General features: G+C 34.2%; 1 protein-coding gene and 1 long non-coding RNA gene across 25 annotated transcripts in view; one reads left to right on the top strand and one right to left on the bottom strand.

The window, feature by feature from the left end:
- Nucleotides 1–24,021, bottom strand: part of LOC106506297 (uncharacterized) — a 476,882-nt gene that overhangs the window by 87,465 nt on the left and 365,396 nt on the right. For 15 of the 17 annotated variants that reach the window (XR_014829348.1, XR_014829359.1, XR_014829356.1 and 12 more), the window contains one exon: nt 9,152–9,222. This is a non-coding gene — a long non-coding RNA (uncharacterized LOC106506297). Of the gene's footprint in view, nt 1–3,975; nt 4,114–9,151; nt 9,223–9,991; nt 10,116–24,021 lie in introns of those variants that run through there. The other 2 variants (XR_014829346.1, XR_014829349.1) reach the window with 2 other exon arrangements.
- The window catches only part of TFPI (tissue factor pathway inhibitor), a 64,748-nt gene continuing 49,881 nt past the window's right edge, over nt 9,155–24,021 (top strand). For 4 of the 8 annotated variants that reach the window (XR_014828711.1, XM_084997998.1, XM_005672009.4 and 1 more), the window contains exon 1: nt 9,155–9,344. The gene's annotated coding sequence lies outside the window, so the exon portion shown is untranslated. Of the gene's footprint in view, nt 9,345–10,717; nt 10,787–17,939; nt 18,084–24,021 lie in introns of all 8 variants that reach the window. The other 4 variants (XR_014828712.1, XM_013984326.3, XM_084997996.1 and 1 more) reach the window with 2 other exon arrangements.

The following is a 24,021-nucleotide window of genomic DNA, read 5'->3' as shown; positions in this document are numbered from 1 at the left end:
TCTAAGCTTTTTAAAAGAGAAGAATCTGGGATACTAAATAAGAACTCTTACAAGTCTATAAAAAACACACATATCAAACTAAAAAAGAGCAAAGACCATATAAATAGCAATTCATTAAAAAAAGAAAAAAATGTCTAATGAGAAAATGAGCATTTAACTTCACTGTTACTCAATGTACTGCAAATTAAAATTTTTGCCATGTTTTGCCTATAAAACTGAGTAAAAGCTTTTAACTGTGTTATTGAGGGAGCTGGTATGTAGGTACTATCAAAGTCTATGAAGTTTAAGTGGTTAGAGATTTATATAAAAGTATAATTTTTAAACATGAAATTCTATTCTTAAAATTTAAAGATATTAATCAAGATATGAAATAAATAGAAATTTGTCTTTACATTTCAAATATTGAATAATCAATGAAAAACTTCACAAATAAACTTCATATATTTTTTTATAAGTTAGAAATAAACTCTCCATGCAGCTCCTGGAATAACTGCTTTCTAAGCAGCTTAAAGAGATATTTTATTTTATTTTAATCTTCTTGGCTATGTCCACAGCATATAAAATTCCATTCCTGGGCCAGGGATCAAACCTGTGCCACAGCAACAACCTGAGCCACAGCAATGACCATAGTCGATCCTTTATCCACTAGGCCATCAGGGTACTCCCTAAAAGGAGATATTTTAAAAGGTGAGACATTCTTTCTTTTGTTTGCTATAACCCTTGTTTTGTGAGTAATAATTGTGATCATTAGTAGCATTCAGTTTATGGTACTAAGATTATAGTTCCAAGGAGACAGAATTTTATCTGTCTTGCTCTTTGTTGTCTGTCTCCTTAAATCCTAGAACGGTGTTTGTCATACAGTTGGTGCCCAATAAATATGTCAGTGTGGTATATTTATATGCTATTTTATCTTACACTTAGAAATTTTTCCTAAGAAATTTATAAGTAAAAATAGTTTAATAAAAATGTAGAAACTTATGAGAAACAACATTTTAAAATTTCTAAAATATAACTTATCTGTTAGCAGTATTTCTGACTCTTACCAAAAACCTACTCAGCTCTGTCTACCAATCAATCTTGTTTTTTGTAGCTGTGTCTTATATCATTAGACAAAGGGAGACAGATAATAATAAAACTACCATTGTAGTGAGCCTCTTTTTTTTTTCAGAATTCCAAATGACACTGTATAATATTGTTTTCTGGATCATCTTAGAAAAGAATAGTGAAACTACAAATATATATCTAAGAAAGAGATATAAAAATAAAATGAATATTTTGAATGGAAAATTATTACCCAAACCCAGCTGAGATTACAATATAGGAGAGAATAAGATGGTAGTTGGTCTCTTGTACTTTGAAATTCTGGGCAGGATCACATTATCTAGTCAGTCAGCAATCCTCTCTGAAGTCAGGATCTATCAAGAGATTAGCTCCCTGAGTCTAAAACAATAGGAATGGGGATATAAGGATAATCCTCTCTGAGGCCAGACTTTTCTCGGCACTCTTAATCAATAAAAGAGATGATTAATGGTATAAGTAATTACCCCTCAAACCCAGTCAATAAAGAGATGTAAATTAATGTGTGTATGTTGGTAGCAGAGACTGGAATAAAACTTACCTCTCCCTATACACGTTCTTTCCAAGAGTTCAGAATGAAAGTTTGTGCTGTGAGAAGACAGACTTTCATGCAGTTTGTCAGTGTCTGTCCTGGCAATATAAGTAAGCCAATGGTTGAGAATAATTTTCTTCTGTGGAACTATCAAATTATCCAGTATGGCAATCTTACAGTCACTGAGTCCCACTTTGGTTATGGGAAGGATAGTCTATCTTAGGGAGTTAAGGGCTTGAAAGAAATATAGATCCACATTTCCTGGTTTACACCAAGCTATATTTGCTCACATGGACATCATATATTATATCTTCATCAATATAGTACTACTGCTAATACCTAAAGTAGACACTCATAAAAATGAGAGTTAAACATAAAACTATTTAAAATATGATAGATGGGATTAATAGTATAAGTAATATAAATTAGAATGATTAATAGAATCATAAAATAATTAAAAGAACCAGAAAACTAAGAGCCTAAAACCAATTTTACATACAGAAAATAAATATAAGCAAAGCAATTAAAGTCTTGAAGATTAAAGAATAAAAGACAAAAGTTTTAAAAGTATAAACTTCAAAGCTTAACATTCCAATGCGGAAGAAAGCAAGATAGAAACCAGAGAAGTCAAGATTAAGCCTTTCCATTGTCCTTTGCTTTGACTTTCTTTGAAGGAAATCTGCAGGCAGATAGCCTAGAAAGAGTATTTACTGAAACTCAAGTGAACTCAGCTGGGGTTAATCTCCCTTAGCACTAGGGCTGTGAATTTATTCTCTGCAGTTTTGCTTCTTTTCCATGGCCTTTTCTCTCTTGTTTGTGTTTACCCAACCAAGTTATATACATCTATAACGATCCCCTCCACATGAAAATAATGAAAAAGGGATCCACCTGGTCTTAAAAATTGTAGTGAGGAGTTCCTATCCTGGCTCAGTGGTTAACGAATCCGACTAGGAGCCATGAGGCTTTGGGTTTGATCCCTGGCCTTGCTCAGTGGGTTAAGAATCCAGCATTGCCATGGGCTGTGGCATAGGTCACAGATGCGGCTCAGATCCCACCTTGCTATGACTGTGGTGTAGGCCTGTAGCTACAGCTCTGTTTAAGCCCCTAGCCTGGGACCCTCCATATGCCATGGGAGCGGCCCTAAAAAAGGCAAAAAGACCAAAAAAAAAAAAAAAAAAATTTGTAGTGAGTCAACAACTACAAATGACTGAATGACATAAATGTTAAACTCAAGGATTTTGGAATTGAACTTACTATTTATTTAAACATTGTCTGTTATAACAGAGTTGTTGCAAACATCAAAGGAATTCATTTGTTTAAAATTTTTAAATAACAGAATAGTTTTTGGTACAGAATGGCTTTACCATTCTAACAAAATCTGAACTTTAAAAGACAATATCGTGAGCAGACAAATGCATTCTTCATTATTGGCATTATTGGCATTTCACACATGGCGGGACCTGGGATAAGACACTGGACTTTTCTCACTGCTCATCAAACTATATCTGACAGGAGATTACCTTTTCTATTTGGGCTTTTTTCTTTCTTAGGAAGTAACCAGAAAGTATTCCAATTAAGTAGTAAAATTTACCGTGAAATGCAGTGCCAAAACACAGATGATACAAAGATGAGCCTTCCAAACTCTCTTAATATGTTTTGCCCAATGAAGGAAAATAACTTAGTCAAGATATCCACCTGTTAATAATGCCAATTATCACTGGGACGCCAGTGGAGACTCTCCTGAGAGGGCTGAGTAACCTTCATTCATGACTTCGTGATCTCACATATTACCACTACTTCTCCATAATCATTTTAAACTGGGCAAGGAATATCTTATTAATAAGAAACATGAATTAGATACAACAAAAATAACAATGCTTCCAGTACTCATGTTTGCATGTGTAAATTTATTTTGAGTTCCATGGGAAAATGTAATCTGAGAAAAACTTGTTTTCCTACAGATGGAGTCAGTTTGCTTGTGATAATAAAATTTCTGAAAACCCTTTTGTTATTACTGTATTACTTAACAAGAATTAACTTTAATCTGCAAAATATTTCAAATTGTTGTTTAATTTTGATAATACTGCTGCTTAGCATCAGTAAACTTACAGAAAGTATTCCCCCCAAATTACTTCATATCCTGCAATGAAGTGCATAGGATGAAAAAGAAGACAGGATGCCAAGGAGACTGAGCTCATGGGGTCCAAGGCTCCAATGTAGTCCAGAGTCCAAGGTTACATACCCTAACAATATGCTATTAAGATAACAAATCTTGGAGTTCCCATCGTGGCACAATGGTTAACGAATCCAACTAGGAACCATGAGGTTGCGGGTTTGATCCCTGGCCTTGCGCAGTGGGTTAAGGATCTGGCGTTGCTGTGAGCTGTGGTGAAGGTTGCAGACGAGGCTTGGATCCCGAGTTGCTGTGGCTCAGGCGTAGGCCGGCAGTTGTGGCTCCGATTTGACCTCTAGCTTGGGAACCTTTGTCTGCCACAGGAGTGGCCCTAGAAAAGGCAAAAAGACAAAAAAAAAATTAAAATTAAAAAAAAAAAAAAAACAAATCTTTAAGTGAAGAAGGTAAGGGGGTAAGAAGTTTTTTTTTAATCTCTGCCTAAGTTATGCATGATAACAAACGATCCTAAAATCTACAGGGTTTTTATCAAGAAAGGATTTATTTTCAGTCCCCTTTGTGGGTTATCTATGTTGGTTCTACATTTCTTCTTTATTGTGATCCAGTTTTAAAGAGTAACCTTTATGTGGGACATGAGTATCATCTGGCAGAGAAAATGAAAAATAATTATAAAATCATAGAATTCATAAATTTTTCATAAAGCTCATAAAAATATACTTATTTGTTGCTTATATTTTATCTGCTCCTCCTATTAGGTAAAGCTAGTAATGTAGCAAAAACTTGACATCAACATGGAGCAAATTATAATCTTCTCACACAGAGGAAGAAGTAGGAAATATATCTGAACAGATGATATAATCTACCACAGAGAGGAGTGGGAAAAGAAGCTAAATATTCCCTTTCTCCATGATGTAGATCCAATTGTCCCTGCTTCCCTATGACAGAGATTGTTTTTGGAAATCTCCACTTAGAAAATAAGAAAACTGAGATGCTTGAAAAAAAAAAAAATCCAAAGATAAATTGATCCTGCAGATACTTCCAACTCATACTTCACACCATCTCAACTGTGGTTAACATGAGCACAATACTGAATTTGGCTAAATATGAGACAACTGGACAGTAGCTGGAAGTATCTCAATTTACAACTACATGATGTATTTTTCCATCTGCTTTTGTCCTCATTTTTTACCCTGGGCAGAAAAAGCTAAGAGCAAAGGCCCGAGGCTTCCTGTGGCTTGATGAATTGATATTTCAACCCACAGGAGAAAAGATATTCTTGGAAGCTGTGGCTTTAAATTGTAAGAATAGAATCTAAGGCAAGAAACACTTTGGAGTTCCCATGACGGCTCAGTGGTAAACAAACCCAACTAGTATCCATGAAGGATGTGGGTTCGATCCCTGGCCTCTCTCAGTGGGTTAAGGATCTGGCGTTGCAGTGAGCTATGGTGTAGGTCACAGATGCAGCTCTGATCCTGCATTGCTGTGGCTGTGGCATAGGCCAGCAGCTACAACTCTGATTCAACCCCTAGCCTGGGAACCCCCATATGCCTCGTGTGGGGCGCTAAAAAGACAAGAGACAAAAAAGAAAAGAAAAGAAACATTTTGATTTCAAAATCTTGGCCAAACTTTAGTAGACATAACCAGACAATATGCTGGTTCTCAGTAGAGGGCAATTAGGACAGAGCACATCCTATCCTAAGGATTCAGGAGCCCTAGGGATAAGGGAAGGAGTCAGGGGCAGGGAACATCTATATTGCCTGGGTTAATCTGAAAGTGGCCAAATTTTAATTAGTAATTAAATTAGTGGTAAACTATCTAGAATAGGCAAAGTTTTACTTTGCACATCAGCAAAAATAGGGAACTAAAAGCTAAATTAATTATTTAGTGACAGAATAAATTCAGAAACAATTAAGCACCCATGTTTATGTGTGTCATGCCTATTATACAGAATTCCAATGAATACAATTTAACAAAACCTAGAATAAAATTCTTTTTTTACATCTGAAATCTGAAAATGTGTATTGTTCTCATTTTTTAAATCAGTTTTCAGAAATGCACTTTCAGGAAAAGCAAACCATAAGTTGTAGATGGTTTAGATTCTGGATAAAGATGAAAACTGAGACAAAGGGTGAAGTTCAAGGACTCATCCCTTCACCTAATCCAATTAAAGATCTTTGCAGGTACCTTTATATGAAAGTAATTGGCTGCTGAAACATGAAATAATGGAATATATAATCTTTCACACACTTGAGAGTATATAGAAATGCATGAAATAAGTGTTCAATATGATAAAACAATTTTGTTTTGGATGTTTGTCAAGAAATGTGTCTAATTTTGTTTTTAACATCTTTTTTTTTTCTAATTTTGATGTTCCCCATCCTGCAACATGTACCCCATCCTGCAACATGTTTCACAGTGACATTAAGGAATCAACTGCTTTCCAGATTTGCCTCATTCCAAGTTACCTGAACTTGTTGAAACAGTCAATATATTTAAATAGACCAAATTCTTAATGGATAAAAGTAGGAAATGTTTTCTGAGCCATAGGTCAAATATATTTTAAAAAGACTATGTCCTGGATAAGAAATAAATAAGCTCACAGGAAAAGCCTGTATGTTATTTTAATTGTGTGAGACTTGGAAAGGAAAAAATAATGGAGTAGAGTGAGAAATGAAAAGGAGAGTATTTAGTATTAGGCGGGTACTTGGAACATCCAGATGATAATTGAATACAATGAACTTTAAGATACAATGGCACATGATCAAGTTGTTGGTGAGGATATCTTTTTATGCAAATGATTTAGTTATACACAATGGAAAGGCAAACTAGTTATAAAACCTCAAAAGGGAACACCGCAAGCCTTGGGGAGGGAAAGGCTAAATCTACAGAGCCCTTGAGGGACAATGTCAGGCTATCCTATCTTTTTTTTTCTGGCAGCACCCAAGTCACACAAAAGTTCCAGGCTAGGGATCAAATCAGCACCACACTTGCAACCTGCACTACAGCTGTGGCAATGCCAGATCCTTAAGCCACTGCACCACAGGAAAACTCCAAGGCTATTATATCTTAACAACAATTTATGTAAAGTTTACATGTTCTCTTCAGGAAAGAATACCCAAGTGTGTATAAGGTACATGGACATAAAATGGTAAAAAACTTCATTAATGTCAAGTGCAATTTAATTATGAAATAAATGACCTTTGGAAAAATAATTTCAGCTCAGCTATGGCTCTTTCAGATAGGGTTCTTCACATATTTAAAAAAAAAAAAAAAAGAGAGAGAGAGAGATTTATGGAGTTCTCCTTGTGGCTCAGTGGGTTAAGAACCCAACTAGTATCCATAAGGATATGGATTTGATCCCTGGTCTCACTCAATGGGTTAAGGATCCAGCATTGCCACAAACTGAGGCCTAGGTCGCAGATGTGACTTGGATACTGCATTGCTGTGGCTGTGGTGTAGGCCTGCAGCTACATCTCCAATTTGACCCTTAGCCTGGGAACTTCCATATGCTGCACATGTGGCCCTCAAAAGAGAAAAAAAGAAAAAGAGATTTCTTAAATGACCTTATTTAGGGGAAAGGCATTTATTACAAGGTATATAGTGAAGGAGGCCTGGGGAACAACTGTCACTGTAGAACTTAGGCATCACACTCATCTCTTCTGTTCTCAGTCTCGCTCTTGCTTTAATTCTTTCCCTATTTATCTCTCAGAAATTACACATCCTCTTTCATTTATTGCCTTCACCATTGACTCTCAACTAGCTTTTTCCATATAATTTTTGCACACACCATGGTTGCCAACACTTCCTGTGTCTCAGCTTTTTATTTAGGAGCCTGGCACTGTACACTTTTTTCCTATAGCTCTTAGTACAAGTTTCCAAAAAGTAAATACAGTTGGCTAAGCTTATATCTACTTAAGCACAGCCTGTAAGTTGGCCAAAAAAAGAATTGATGTCCACTCCAGTCCAAAAACAGGCAACTTTCTTCAACAGTCTGAGCAAGAAGGGAATATTGAATGTGCTTAAATTGCCACAGGTAATAAGAGGTAATAATTATGTAGCAAAGGTCTATTGGTTAAAAATAAAATTTCATCACACAGCAAAATTTTATTGTGGTATGAAATCCAGAACATGGGTGAATAAGAAGCATAGAAGAGTGTTTAAGTATCTGTGCTCCAAAGTCAGATTATGTACCTTGAATCAGAGCTCCACAAACTATAGTCAACCTTCTTAAACCCATGAAATGTTCATGAAGAGAGGGCCTTCTTCATAAGCTAGTTGTGAGAAGTAAATGAGGTAATTTATGGGTCAGATTCCCAGGAATTATTCGGTAAATATTAAAAACACACAAGGGGAAATTTACCTCTTAGACAGAAGTCAAAGAAGCAAGAAAAGTTGAAGGCACAAAGACAATCAGAGATGGAAAAAACAAGAAACAAATGACTTGACTTCAGCCTTCATGGCAAAGTAAATTCTGCCATTTTATGAAATCTCTAGTAATCTTAGTCTGATACCATCATAAATAACTCTATTATGAAAATTCTAAGGGTTAACTTTGGTGATAGTGACCTACAATGGAACAAACTGAGTAATGCCTTTAAATATTTACATATCATGTAAAATAATAATTATGATATAAACAACAGCAATAAACAAACATGATAATTAATATTTATTGATGGTCTGCTCTATGTGGAGACCTGTCTTAAGTGCTTTATATGTTTTATAAATATATGTGTATTAATCCATTTACTACTTATATCAAACCTAGGAAATTCTATAATCATTTTAGGGAAAAAGAAACTGAGGCACAGAGAGTTTAAATAATTGACCAAAGTTGCAAAGATAGCAAGTAGCTGAGGCAGCATTTACAGCCTGACATTCAGCAATAGGCAATTCATTACATTGCCCCTTTAATCAAAGGGATTTTCAACAGCTCCCAGATTTTTTTTTCGTAAATATACTGACAATGTGGATTAAATAATTTGAAGAAAATAAGAAATAAACTGCAAAAAAAGTTCACTTTATTAAGTAACAGTATGATGACAAATATATAACGTTTAAAAAATATATAGCCCTGTAGGGAAAAAAGCGTGTGTGCGTTTTTTGTTTTTGTTTTTGTTTTTTTTTTTTTTGATTACAAAAACAATCCTGGAAAGTGAAAGAAATAGTTATTCAAAAATAGTAATTCTGAAATCTTAGTGTAAACTGATTCCTCTGTGTGTTTCCTCCGTAATAGAAAACACTTTTGAAGAGTTTGGCAAAATTAGCCTTAAAAGAGCTGGAGTGACCTAAACAGGAAGCCTGGCTATTCCCAACTGCCGGTGATCTCTTTAACTGCCTCTGAGGCTCTTCTTTGCTCCAATAGAAGGGAGCAACTTTGGGCTGGATAAACGTCAAATTCAAATTCTTACCTCACCCCTTTCACCGCTGGCAGGATCAGATTGCATTTCTTTCATTATTCTCCACTCCCCAGTTTTTTGATCTGTTTAAAAGAAGAAATAGAAAAGATAATTCCTCTCTTTAATGCCTAGAAGAGAAAACAAAATGATCTCAACTCCACTTTGAAAAAAATCTTTCCAAGAACTTTCTTCAGAGATTTCACTCGTGAGTACTTGGCAATATACTTTCTAGTCCAAGAGAAATAACCTTTATTTCTTTTTGTTGGGGGAAAAGCAGGGTACTGAGAGGCAGAGACTTTTAAGGGGGGACCGTTGTCTGTAACCCTACAATGAAAATCCAACCTTCTCTGTAAACAAACTCATATTGCAATGCAAAATTAAATTCTCAGCAATTCTGTATTTAGTTCTTAAGCAAATATATATGCAATATATGCTTATATATGCTTATACTTTTAAGATTATGAACATTTTTAAGTTGGTGAGATGTAGCCTTGTTTATAATTGTAAGCTGCAATTATTTACTATCTTTAATTGAAATATTCTGAAGTTTTTTTAACCTATAAACAGTATTTGGTAACCTATAAAGAAATATAATAAAGAGACTGTCAATTTATGTTTAAAGAAACTTCTTCAATTGCCTTTAATTGGTGATATTAAAATGAGTTATAAACTTAGAATTTTTGCATTTGCAATCTGAAATAAATTTTTCATATCAGCTTTAACTAATTTAAGGAAATATTTTACAAGTCTCTGAAAATAAAAGTTTATATTTTAAGGTACTTGAGTTAGAATAGATAGGATTGCACTATATATAGTACAAATTTGCAAATTTTAAAGCAATAGATTACATACCTATATGATGAACTGTCATGTTCTTTTTGCTTATAAAATGATATTAAACTTAGCCTCTGGTAGTAAAGGAAAGCCCATAATATAGAACAACTACAGAACTATAATGAGACCAAGTTATTTAATTATGGAAAGAGTTCATTTGTATAAGAGTATTATGAAAAAAAATGAGGGCCAGGAACAGTGCTGTGCAGAAAAAAAGAAAAGATAAGCAACAGTCACACTGTGACTCAGTGCTCTGGAAATTAGTCACAAAATGACTTTGTATAATTGTGATAACATAAACACAAAGGGCAGAACCCAAGCAGGAAACATACAGCCCAGAGAGTCATATTTTATGTGTAAAAGCAGAGTATTTACATCAGAGGGGAACAGTTGCATCAATTCAGAAATATTGCAGTTTTTCACCCCAGCAAAATTGTTCATAATACATGTTTAGGATTTTTTTATATTCATCATTCTAGTGCATAACTATTTCAAGATGCATAATCTATATCTTATCTAATCCTTAAACTAAAGGGTAATATTTTTGGAAATGCATTGGAGTATGAATTAGAGTATTATATTAGAGTATTAGCCTATAAGGAGGCTACTGAAATTCCCTTTGATTAAGAGGCAATGTAATGTAATGTACATAATTAGCATTATAGATGAAAGAGTAAAACTTTAAAATATTTACTTTAAACAATTAGAATGGTTTCATTGGGAAGCCTAATTTGTCTTCTTCAGGTGACTCTACAATCTTGTTGGAGAACTTCAAAGACATATATACTACTATTTGGTTCCTTTCTCTACTAGGTATGCTGAATTGGATAAGTTTTGGGTTTTGTTTTTAAAAGTATAGTCAGATATCTTTGAGTGTTTGGTTTACCTCCAATGAGTAGATCAAAACCCCTTTGAGAAACATGGCTCCTGTTCAAATGGATTTTGCCATCAGCTGGTCTGATTGACTGTCCATAACTCTAGGCTTTATTTGGTTATTAGTTATACAACTATTTTGCCTAGAATATTCTATTTTATATATGTGTGTGTATATATATATATATATATATAACTAAATTTAAGACATAATGATAATAATCAATGGAATGTAAAACTGTTTTTAAATTTTATTCATTTATTTATTGGCTGTGCCCATGGCATATGGAAGTTCCTGGACCAGAGATTGAACCCACACCACAGCAGTGACCCAAGCCACTGCAGTGACAGCTCTAGATGCTTAACCCACTATACCACAGGGAAATTCCAAAAATTGTTTTTTTCATTAAACTGTAATTTTCATAACACTAATTTACTCCTTCCTAAGAATTAATTTAGTTACCTACATTATTCAAATTCAAAACATAATTGGACAGATGATAAACCTCTAGAGGAAAAAGGAAGCTCAAAAGGCTTTATTTATTCCTAGAGTACCCAGCAATCTAACCAAATAGTAGATGTGCTATAGATTCTTTAGGAATGGTTGGTTTATTAAATTTGGTGTCACAAACTTGTAATACAGATTTCAACTCTGACATCTCTACTTAATAGAAGGAAAAAAAAGGAGGAGGCAGGAGAAACAATTTGAAAAGGGAAGGAAAGTACTCCTTTTTGAAATAAGGTTTTCAAAAAATCTCGTTTGTTATAAATTCAATGACAAAATACTATTGATTATGGGTTAATTATTTCAAGTTTATTTTTGCTATGTTGAAATGATCTAAGAATTGTACTACAATCTAACTCGTCGATTCTCAGTAAAGGCTGTCTCTTGTTGCCCTTTTCGTTGGTTACTAAAGACACTTAACTTGGGAATTTATTTTGTAGCTGTCTTTTAAAAACAAATATTTTTAAACACATTATATTTTTATAGAAATATACCAATACTATAATTATTTCTCATTGTTACCATGTGCATTAGGAGAAATCAGAATTCAAGATATGGAATGACTATTGAAGTCCTTGTTTCTGGATATTAAATCTCACCAAAATGAATAAAGAATTTAAATTATTCCAGAGAGTTATTTTTATGCTAGACCATATCTTGTGGGTCTCTTGAGATGGTCAGTGACTGCTTTCTTGGTGTGATGTATCATTTTCAGGAGCCCAGTCTTCCTATTCTTTCTCCTGTCTTCACTTCTCCAAGTGGCAGGTGCTGTGTAGAATCAGAGCCTGAGATTCAACTAATCAATAGGATGAGGGCAACCTAGTCATTTCCACTTTTCTTCTTTTCAGAACCAATAATAAAAAGCACTGGATGAATGTCAAATGTTCACCTCTCTACATGCCTTCCTTTGGGATTCTATGTTCTTTTTTAGTTGGAACAACCACTGTTTTTAAATTATTTTAAAAAACAAAAGAATCCCATCGTCCCTCATAGAAGCCCCAGGGCTGCAATATTTCTATCTCAGTTGTTCCATCTGTTAGACCACAGGTCCCTGGGGAGACATAGACTTACTACAAAGAATTCCCCAATCTAAATGTGATGGTAGCATTCTCTCTAGACTGACTAAATATTACATGTTGTTGATTAGGCTATTTCAACATCAGGAATGTGAAAGTATCCATTAAGATAGCACTGATAAAATGTGGTGTTTTTATTTCCAAGCATAGAGTGCCACTGATATCCTTCAACTGTACAATACCCGCAGTGCTGCCACTACCACGTTGCTGCCAACCTCATTCTGTCTCTCCTATTAATGCTGCAAGAGCAACATCTATCCTATCATTGAATCCTAGAGTAACCCATCTCTAAGCATCGCCTCATTCCTCATTTTGTAAGGATTAGAAATGAAGTAAATCTCAGAAATTGGGTGAATCTCCAAAATAATAATGTTTGTGCAAGATATTGGTAATATCCTTAAAGTTCATTTAGGTAAACACTTCAGAGTATCCCAGAAAATGATTCAAAATGATTATATCAAAATATCATATGCCTACTCTTGCTTTTTTATGTGCAACTGATTTCAAATATATATGACTATAAAATGAATTTCTAATTCATGCTACACGAATGAATTTGAAAACATTATACTGTCAGACATGAAAGAAAAAATAGTGTATAATCTCATTTATATAGAATATCACAATACACAAATTCATAGAAAAAGAAAGTAGAAGAGAGGTTACCAGATTCTGGAGGAAGGGATGAATGGTGAGTTATTGCTTAATGAATACGGAATTTCTATTTGGTGTAATGAAAAATTTTGGAAATAGATAGTGGTGATACTGCACGAAAATATATGTGTAATTAATGCCACTGAATTGTACACTTAAATTTGGTTGAAATTGCAAATTTCATTGTATATCTATTTTACCACATTCAGAAATAATAAAGGATGTGTAACTGTATAACCGAATAAAAATGTATAACTGAATCACTTTGTTGTACAGCAGAAATTATCACAATACTGTAAATCAACGATACTTCAATAAAACTTGAGGCATTTCTGCTGTGGGTCAGCAGGTTAAAATCCAGCTTCATCTGGTGTTATTGCAGCTGTGGCATAGGTCACAGCTGCAGCTCAGATTTGATCCATGGCCCAGGAACTTCCCATATAACTCAGGTACAGACAAAATAAATAAACTTTTGAAAATGAAAAAAAAATTAGTAAAAGAAAAATATTTTATTTTTAGATGTTCTATTTCAATTAATATAGTTTCTATCATTATGGCTTCAAATTTACTTATCTTTTCTTCTATGTCTAATCTAGTTATAATCCCATCTAGTATACTTTTCATCTCAAATATTGTTTTCATCTCTATAAATTCTGTTTGAGTATCTTCCTTCCCTGTTTAACATATTCAGTATTTTCTCTAGCTTCTTGAACATAAGAATACAGTTAAAATTGTAATTTTAACATCCTTGTCCATTAATTCTATTTTCTATGTAATTTCTATGTCATTTTGAATCTTCTCATTATATTTTACTATTCTTTGCATCCTTTGTAATTTTTATTTAAATTCCTGATATTATGAATTTTACCTTCTTGGGTGCTAGATATGTTATTTCTTCTAAATAATATTGAGCACTGTTTTGGGAAGCAGTTTAATTATTTGGAAACAGTTTGGTATTTTATTATCTTACTGTCAAGCTTTGTTAGGCAGAATCAGAGAAAAGTTTATTCTGTGATCAATTTCCCCCAGTGTTGAGGAAAAGCTTTTTGACTGCTCTACTTGATGCACCATGAATTGAGGTTTTTGCAGTTTAGGGATGAGAAATATTTGTGGCTTTATATGTTTTCTAAGTGTTATCCCTTCCAGTCCTTTAAGATGGTTCTTCGCCCAAGCTTAGTACTTTTCTCTTTTGCATGCACTGATTGATATTGAGCTGAAGACTTAAAGACCATCTGAAGATGTCTGGATCTCTCTTTCTGTATCTCTCTCTGTATAGCTCTCTCCTCTCTGTTACTCTACTGCATACTCCAGTCACTTGGCCTCTCTAGAAGTTGTATTTTGTCTCTTAAACTTGGGGAGACTACTGTGCAATTCCAGAGCCTCCTCTTCCTTACTTGAATATGGAAACTCCTTTGGTCAGTGTGCTGGAGCAAACTGGAATGTAGGGCTGAGCTCTTATTTCCCATTCTTATGGGATCACTGCTTATCACTAACGTTTAATTAGTTAAAAACCATCATTTCAAATATTTCTTATTTTTACTATTTTATGTTTTTAAGTTGTTTCAGGTAGGAAGATAAACGCAATGTGAATCCACTGTGACTGGAAGTGGAAGGCTATTTCTTAAATTATATTTTAATGATATCATAAAAAACTAAAAATAAACATAAATGGAAATAAAAATTTTAAGGGCATATAAACTGTAATTCACCTATTGGTCTGAATAAGATAAATACATCCTTTGCCTGCTATAGCTCAGCAACTATGTTAGATGAATTAGTTTGTACAATAAGAAAATTAAATTTACTATTTCTACAAATATTCATCTCATAAGCAGTTTATTTGTTTCAATATGTTTTTCTGATGACAGTAGCTGTTTGGACAGCTAATATTTTACTCTCTTCTGTTTTAGATGACAAAGGAATTCTACAAGCTTAAACACAATCAAGTTGTCACTTGTTCAACAGGCATTCCAAAACTCTGAGTGCTGAATGTTATCTAGATCCTCCGGAGTTTTATAACAGATTAAAGATTGCCTCTCCTGATAGTTTCCTATCACAATTTCTCATTATCTTTCCTCCCCTGCTTCCTGGATACTTCTACATATTGAAAGCTGGGGAAATTCATTGATAGCACAAATTAAAACTTTCTCTTTTTATGAAAAGAAGCTTGATTTCAGGTGTTTCCTCCCTAGTTATATACACTGATTGAGGTAAATAGATCATCTCAAATGACAAATATGGTAGAAAAAATTATAAATAGCATTAGAATTTGTTTTTATAGTTATTTAAGAGTATGTATGTTATTCAAATTTCTATGCATCTTATTTGAGTTGTGTAGTTTTAGTCACCTTTACCACAGTTATTCGGACTATGAGAAACGGAAACAGGTACATAATAAAGAAATCATCATGGCATCTACATCCTGGCATGAATGCGGGTTTATTTAAAAAATTATGAGATAAGCAATTTATCTTAGAAATACTCTAGCTCTCCTTTCAGTGCCAATAATTTTTTTTGAGCTCCAGATTTCCCAGGATTAACCTCTTTTTGCATGTTTTTCTCTTAAGGACTGCTGAAGAATTTGTCAACAGAAGGAAAATGTCTAATTAGGAAGAATTTAGATTAGACTCAATTCACATAGCAAGAAAGGTGCCCCCCCCCCACCTCCGTACGCCCACCATTTGTGGTAACCTCTGGATGAAACTTCTTTAAAGCCATTTTCATTTATTAATTACAGCACTTAAGAAAGTAAAAGTTGGAGTTCCTGTTGTGGCTCAGTGGTTAACGAATCCAACTAGGAACCATGAGGTTGCGGGTTTGATCCCTGGCCTTGCTCAGTGGGTTAACGATCCGGCATTGCCCTGAGCTGTGCCGTGAGACACGGCTTGGATCCTGTGTTGCTGTGGCTCTGGTGTAGGCTAGCGGCTACAGCTCCGATTAGACCCCTAGCCTGGGATCCTCCATATGCTGTGGGAGTGGCCCCAGAAAAGGCAAAAGGACCAAAAAAAAAAAAAAAAAGAAAGAAAGAAAGAAAGAAAGTAAAAGTTATCTTTGGTGTTAGTGTTTGCCCTAATACTCAACACTGCCCTCCTACCACTACTTATCTGCATTCCATATTATCTACTAATTCAGAAGCCAGAGATACAAGTGACCACCTATCCTTCCTAATGGGTACTGGAAGACTCATCTGAAAAGATAGGAGTGAGTGGGCATTTATGGATTGTCCTCAAAAATGTGCCTGAAAAAAATATCTGAGCATATGTATATTTGCACTTTAAAAGGAAATCTATAGTTTTCCTCAGATCTCTCAGTAAAACTATAGATCACCACGGAAAATGTGTCTGAGACATGACTAAACCCAAGGAAAAGAGTATATAGCACTCAGATCAGAGTGGCAGGAGTTCCTGTAGTGGCTCAGCTGTAACAATGAACTCAACTAGTATCCATTAGGATGCAGGTTCCATCCTTGGCCTCACTCAGTGGATTAAGGATCCCTTGTTGTCATGAGCTGCTGTATAGGTTGCAAACTCGTCTTGGATCCCGTGTTGCAGTGGCTGTGCTATAGGCCGGAAACTACAACTCCAATTCAACCCCTAGCCTGGGAACTTCCATATGCCACTGGTGCTGCTCTGAAAGACAAAAAATAAAAATAAAAAAAGGAAAGAGTGTCAAGTAATAATATATCCTGAAGAAGGCAAGATAAAGATTTCGAAGGCAGATAAACATAATATAGGATATGTAGGAGTTGGGAAGGGATGGATAGTTGTCCTATGGATAAGAAAGCTGTAAGGAAAGATCTTTTCAAGAAACCTAGGAGAGATTAAATTAGGATCTTCAGTTCTACTATTACACTTGAATAATAGATTCAACTTTTAATATCATCAAAGCTGAACATTATGATATGCTTTTTATTAATATATAAAAGAATCTAATATGATTCTTTGCAGCATACAAAAAATGTACAACGTGATAAATTTTAATCATTTATAAATGAATCTAATTGTTAGGATTTAAAGTAACTTAAAAACTCAAAACTCTGGTGTTCATTCTTAGGAAATTACAATCAGGGGAATGAAGTAGGACATTTATCAATAACATACTACATGATTCCTGATTATATGATTATGTAAGTAGAATTTGAATGGGAGAAACAGGAATGGCAATTTAGAGAAACTAGCTGGTTTTTATAAAAACATTAAATAATGAGCATTCAATGTGAGGAACCAAGATAAAAAAAGAACTATTTACTGAATGCTAAGAATAAAAAGGGAAGTAGAACCAATTTCCTTTCATTCTCTGAGTCTACAGTTCATTCTTTCCTGGGTCTGACATTTTACCCTCTGAATGAATGTGGCTGAAGATCAACATGTTAATGGTTCCTGGAGGACCTTGACTCAGTTGCCTGCAGCTCTCTGTTCCTTTACAATTATAATTCAGAATGTTGAACTCAGGATGTTATCTATACATGTGGATGTAGTCACCAACAGCTGCAGTTCCAATCCTGAACTAAGCTCAGGTACTTTTCATTAGAGCACAATCACAAATTCTTGGGTTTTTCACTTTAGGACTTATTTCACCCATAGAATTACTGTCACTGAGGAGGGAGAAAATTGGTTATTACCAGGTTCAACATGTTTATTATACTTAAGTATGAAAACATTTAGCTAATACTTAGAATTATAACACTTTCATAGAAAGTCACCTGATCATTTATCTGAAATCAAAATATTCTAAATGTCTAGCTTCAGGTATACTGAGTATAAATTTTGATTCTCTTTCTTTCAAGGAAGTGATAGTATAGGAATATTTTGTGGAAAATTCTCACACAGGCTAACATTTTGTTCTTCTTTTCTCATAGTACAACTGAGACTATTGAAAACTGAAGGTTGAGAGGTCTCCAATATGTCTGAGCAGAGACAAAAATCTAACATGGCAACTGAATTTGAGGGGAACTGAGGAAACAGACCTGACTTTAACTATTGATCTTTAAAATTAAAAAAAGGTACTATCAACCTGAATTATAAAAGTTCTGAATCAAAGTTTTAATTAGAACCCTATTAGGAAGGTATCAACTGTCTTTCCGTGTCTTTCTGAAACTGGCATAACATGGGGTCTTAGTAAAATGTAGGTTCTTCTGTCTCCGTGCAGAAAGAATTTGGCAAAAGGCAAAATGATGGGTAAAGAAGGAGTTTATTACTATAATATGCTTGTAAGAACCACAAGTAGGCAGGCAAGGGAGTGCCACAGGCCAAGAACTTAGTGGGCTACCATTTTATAATCAAAGGAAGAAAGGGGAGAGGAAGGAGACACCTTCCCCATTCTTGAGGAGATTTCAAGTTTCCATCGTCAGCTCCTCCTCCATGTGGGCAGGTGAGTTTTCTTATTTCTACATGGTCAAACTGGGATTGTCATGGTGCAATGGAAATGAGCAAAAAGGCAGTAACATATACTAAAATATGATACATCATCTTAGGTTTCAGTATGTCACCTTTCCCTATATTTTTGTTTTCAGTGTGTGCAGAGAAGCATGTCCTATGAATCATTAACTCACTAATCTCACAGGGCAGGATGTGGGTCTCATTCCTCCATTGTTTTATTGTTTTGGGGGAAGTCTCATGCTTTTGTTGCTAAGCAAACCTGCTTGAGTGATCATTGACTTACAAGGGTCTCCTGTACTTTTCTCCTACTTAACAACTCCTTAACTAATCACCTACTTTGTCCCTTTACTCTGTCCCTATCATTTCCAAAATACATATAGCTCCTGCCTAAAATGTCACACTCAATATTAGTTAACATATTAGAATTAATAAATTATATATTCAAGAGATCAGTTGATTGACATATAATTAGAGAAGTAATGCTCCTGACATACCCCCTTTTTTTTTTGTCTTTGTCTTTTTAGGGCCTCACCCATGGCATATGGAGGTTCCCAGGCTAGGGGTCTAATCAGAGCTGTAGCTGCCAGCTTATGCCACAGCCACAGCAATGCCAGATCCGAGCCACCATCTGCGACCTACACCACAGCTCCTGGGAACACTGGATCCTTAACCCACAGAGTGAGGCCAGGGATCAAACATACAACCTCATGGTTCCTAGTTGGATTCGTTAACCACTGAGCCATGACGGGAACTCCTGAATACACTTTTCTTATCTTACTAAATAATGGGTACCTACCTAGAAGAGCAGATATAATCAGCAGTATAAATAAACAGAAGTAGCCATAGGTTTTTCTATATAATTTTCTTTCTTAACATATGCAATAATGATAACAGAGAAAGACATAGTTAAAATATTCAATTTTTTTGTCACACCCAAATTCATTGTATTTTTTTTTTTTTTGCATTTTTAAAATTTCCTTCCATTTGGAACTACCTGTATTATAGTTGAGCAAAACTGTATTCTCAGAAATCTCCATTTTGGTTTAGATATATAATACCAAGTTTTATTTATTTATATATTTACTTATTTTCCTGCTTAAAAGAAAGAAATTAAAACAGCATACTTTGAAGAGCTTTGCTATTAAACAAACTGAATTAGATTAAGGCTAATAGTCACTGAGTTCCTGTTATGGCTCAGTGGTAATGAACCCAACTAGTATACATGAGGATGTGGGTTCAATCCTTGGCCCCATTCAGTGGGTTAAGGATCCAGAGCTACAGATGTGGCTTGAGTCCTAAGCTGCTGTGACTGCGGCATAGGCTGGCAGCTGCAGCTCCAACTCAACCCCTAGCTTGGGAACTTCTACATGCTGCAAGTGCTGCTCTAAAAAAAAAAAAAAAAAAAGATAATAGTCACTGTGATGAGGCAAGATGAACTCATTCAAAGAAGTGAATGCCACCTTTTTTTTTTTTTTTGGTGAAATGTCTTACAAAATTAACTGTAATATCTAGACAAAATAATTCCACACATTTTTTTGCTAAGAGTAGTAGTTATGGGCAACCACATATGGAAGAAACTTTGGCATTATTTCCTTTATTGTGTGTTTCTATCTTACTTCCATTTGTTTATCGTATTTTCATTAGTAAAATATATAGTATTTTCTTTGGACTTTACTTAGAAATTTCAGAAATATATTTATATATTTACATTTTTCCTGTTCTTAACTTTCTAATTATCCCTCTACTTTTCTGTTCTCTCTTATTGCCTCTCAATTTTCCTTTTCTACATCCCAGGTCTTTAACTATTCTCTCTTAACTAGTAGTAAGAATTAATATTCCCTACTATTATTCAGAGGGGGATTATTTTCTCCTAAAAAATAAAAACAATTTTTTTAAAAAGATAATTGTTTTAATTGGTGAATTTCTTGACTTATTTTACTTATAGGACTTGCCCAAAACAGAGAATAAAAATCCTCTAATTATGATTTGATGAACTTCTAATTTCTAGAGAAATGTAAATAATCTGAACTTCATTTAGGTAAAATAAGAGGAAGGTATTTATGAGAATAGTGGGTCTTTTTTAGGCTTGCAGTTTTCCCTTTTCTGGGACGGTCACAATTCCTACATTTGAGTTGAAGCTCTGCCAATATACAAATATGAGTTTGAGGGGGGGGGGAATAGTTTCTGGGCTTCAGTTTCCTCATTAAAAAACCCAGGATATTCCAGATACTTGTCCCTGTAGTTTCTTTTACTCTAGTAGTATATAATTCTATGACCATACCCTTCATTTCAGCTTTGTTAATTTTTAAAATAAGCTTAGTTTACACATGATGTATGCTATTTGGTTGTGAAATGAAGACACTCATTTTTTTCTCCTGGCATTTGCTATTTCTTTTCTCTAGGATTTTTTTTTTCTTAATTTCTCCTATTTATGAAATGACAAGAAATTAAACCTACATAGTAAACAACTTTTAGCATATCATTCCTAGAAGAAACTTAGCTGCTGTCATACTTAACTACTTCTGTATCTAAAAGAGAGAGTAACAAACTTTTTTTATCAGTGAAATTGTCACTATCTAAAATACAGATAGATGTTGTGGTTTGGCTATTAGTTAACATTAAGGAATTCCACATTAAGCAATTCTCCAGATATATGACTTTCTTAACATAAGCCAAATTCAATAGACATTTCCTAGTGGACTGGCTAATCTTTTAGTAAACATGATTAGAGTTTGTGGTTTGCAACTATTTGGGGAGGCTTGTTTTTTTGTTTTGATATTGTTTTGTTTCTAATATTCATTTACCTACCAGGTTCAGGATGTTTTGCTTCATTGTTTCCCATATTTTATTATTAGTCTGGATACATTTTTAAATTATAATCTAAAAATTTGACTTTTTATAGAAAAACATCAGGCATTATTTTTATAGCAAAATAATTTTAATAATAAGAAAAGGGGATTCCGATCTGAGCTTTGTAGTGATGATATTATTTTCCCAATCTCCAAGCATCCTCCATCAAAAATACTGGGAAAAATACTGGGAAAAAACTGGTTAATAGCTGATTTGTGAAAACAAAAGCTGTCTGTTATGCTACATTTGGCTGCTAAAAGGAAGAATCCATAGCATAAGTAGTTTTAAAATGAGGCCATTTACTAGCTCACATTACACAAAGTACAGCGGATGTTACAAGATACATTACCTCAACACAGATCTAGGTTCTTTCTATCATCTTATTTCATAATTAACAGCAGGTTGTCTCTATCTTGGGGTAGTTCTCCTTAACATTTCAAGATCACTGCTTCAGTCGCAGGCATCACATACAGATAAAACCAGTGGAAGGAAACATCATGGGGTCCTTTCTATGCAGCTCCATTCAGAACAAGAAACTTTGTCTAAAGTACCTCCTTCTTAGCCCTGGAAGATAGCATACTTCTTTCTTTCATCTCAGAGTTTTATCATATAGAAATCTAAACCCATCACGGTAAAGGAAATGGAATCACCATGATTAATGCAGATTAATCAAAGTTTGTTATTTCTACATTTATTCCTTAGGTGGGCATAGGCTATCCTTCCCTGAGAGCTGGACTTATGAACATACTCAGCTCATCTGCTATGAGTGAAAAGTGGCTGAGAATGATTGCGGCATAAGCAAACAAACAAGATCACTGAAACAACATTCTAAAAATTTAAAAAAAAAAAGACTAAAATGCATTCGTAATCTCACTTACCTAATGTATTCTCCCTTATTAAGGCATTTTGTTTTCTGCATAAATATCAATTTTCATTTAGTTGATCTTAAATTATACATGAATTTTTGTATACAGCTTTTAAAATTCATATTACCACTTTATCTTCTAGTCATTATCCTTACCAATTTAACTTTGTGTAGTATTACATGTGGTAGATGGACATGCTGTCATAACTAATATGTCCTAATGTTGCATATCTACATTGTTTAAAAATGTAACATTATTTTCTATGTGAAATAAACATAAATGTACATTTAGTCATTTTCATATTTTTAAGAATCCACATGCGATATCACTACCTTAAAGTGCCATCTACATTTTTAACAAAAAATGTACACATATAGGAAAAATTATTAGTTGATTAAATAATAAGCCACTTTATACTTCCTCTTGCCAACACTCCTCAAAGGCCGGACTATTTTGTCCTTTATCTCTGTCTAATTGATAAGCTCTTAATCTGAATCCTTGGAAAGTTTAATTCCTCAATCAGAAGGGAAGGGGTGGTGAATTCTGAAGGCACAAATTACTATGAATATTCAGTTGGGGATACCTGCAGTCCAGAAACCCTTTAAGATTTTCAATACTCTGTTTTATTTTACCTAGAGAAAATGACAAACTGCTACATTTAAAAAGCCCAATACTTCACATTTTCAAGAGAAAATCTCAACTTCTGTCACATAGAAAATTGAATCACAGCCAAGAAAATCTTCAACTTTCTATCTGTTCTTCAATAACTCCATTACAAAACATAAGTGCACACATACCTGAAAAGGTAACCTATTCCTTTCCCCACAAAGAAAACCACTTATTTTAATGGAATAAACTCTTTTCTTCAGGCCAGAGTTAGACCCTCTTCACTTTTGTCCAGAATCTCATCCTTTATTTATTTTATTTTTATTTTAGCTTGTTCCTCTGATAGCAGAAACATGTTAAACTATGCCCTCCACAAAAGTTTCCCCTTAAATGCCCTCTCTTACTTTTCAGCATAGAGTTATAAAATGCTATCTTTAATTGCTGTTCCTTGCTCAGGTCACTGGCTGCTGCCCCCAGCACTGTACCAAATTTTCTTTTGCAGTTTTGCAATGGTACTGACAATACCATTGTTCCTAAACCCCATGCATGTTTCTTAGCTCTTGTTCTTGAATCCTCTGTGCTCTAGACATTATCAACTTGTGGCTTTTTTATGAGATATTTGCTTCCTAAGCATTTGTGTCACTACAGCCTTACAAATTTCCTTCTGCTTTCCTGGCTATTTCTCATTCTTCTTTTCAGATCTCTTAGCATCATCTTTGTTCTCCAGAGTTCACTTCTAGGGTGTTCCTTCCCTATCTTCACACTCATCTTATAGAGTCACTATGAGGATTATGTGAATTAATATTTGTAAAAGCACCTAGAAGAATACCTGCTTCATATCAAATGCTACATGAGTACTTGTTAAACAGAACAATGACATCCACTTCACATAAGTAATTATCATTTATATATTGATTCTCCCATTTCTATCTCTATTAGAGCTGTCACCATGAGCTCCATGTGTACGTGATGAGTTTCTTATTTCATGGCTCCAACGAATGTTTCGCAAATACTTCAAACTCTCCTGCTTTGGATGAAAGTATTTGTTTAAATCTATAATAATTAGTAGTGCATAGTCATAGTAAAATTTTCCCTATGATTAGTAATATTTCAGTAATACCAAATAGAATGCATACTTTATTTTTATTGAAGTATACTTGACATATAACTCTGTGTAAGCTTAAAATTCATGATGTGTTGATCTGATACATTTATATGTTACAATGTTATTATTACCATA

This window comes from Sus scrofa, chromosome 15, assembly GCF_054392235.1.
Source record: "Sus scrofa isolate SSC_HxYL_T2T_F1_AM1 chromosome 15, Sscrofa_HxYL_maternal_Yorkshire_Landrace_v2.0, whole genome shotgun sequence".
Taxonomy (NCBI): domain Eukaryota; kingdom Metazoa; phylum Chordata; class Mammalia; order Artiodactyla; family Suidae; genus Sus; species Sus scrofa.
The sequence above is the reverse complement of the archived record's forward strand: the minus strand, read 5'-3'. Positions and strand labels throughout refer to the sequence as shown.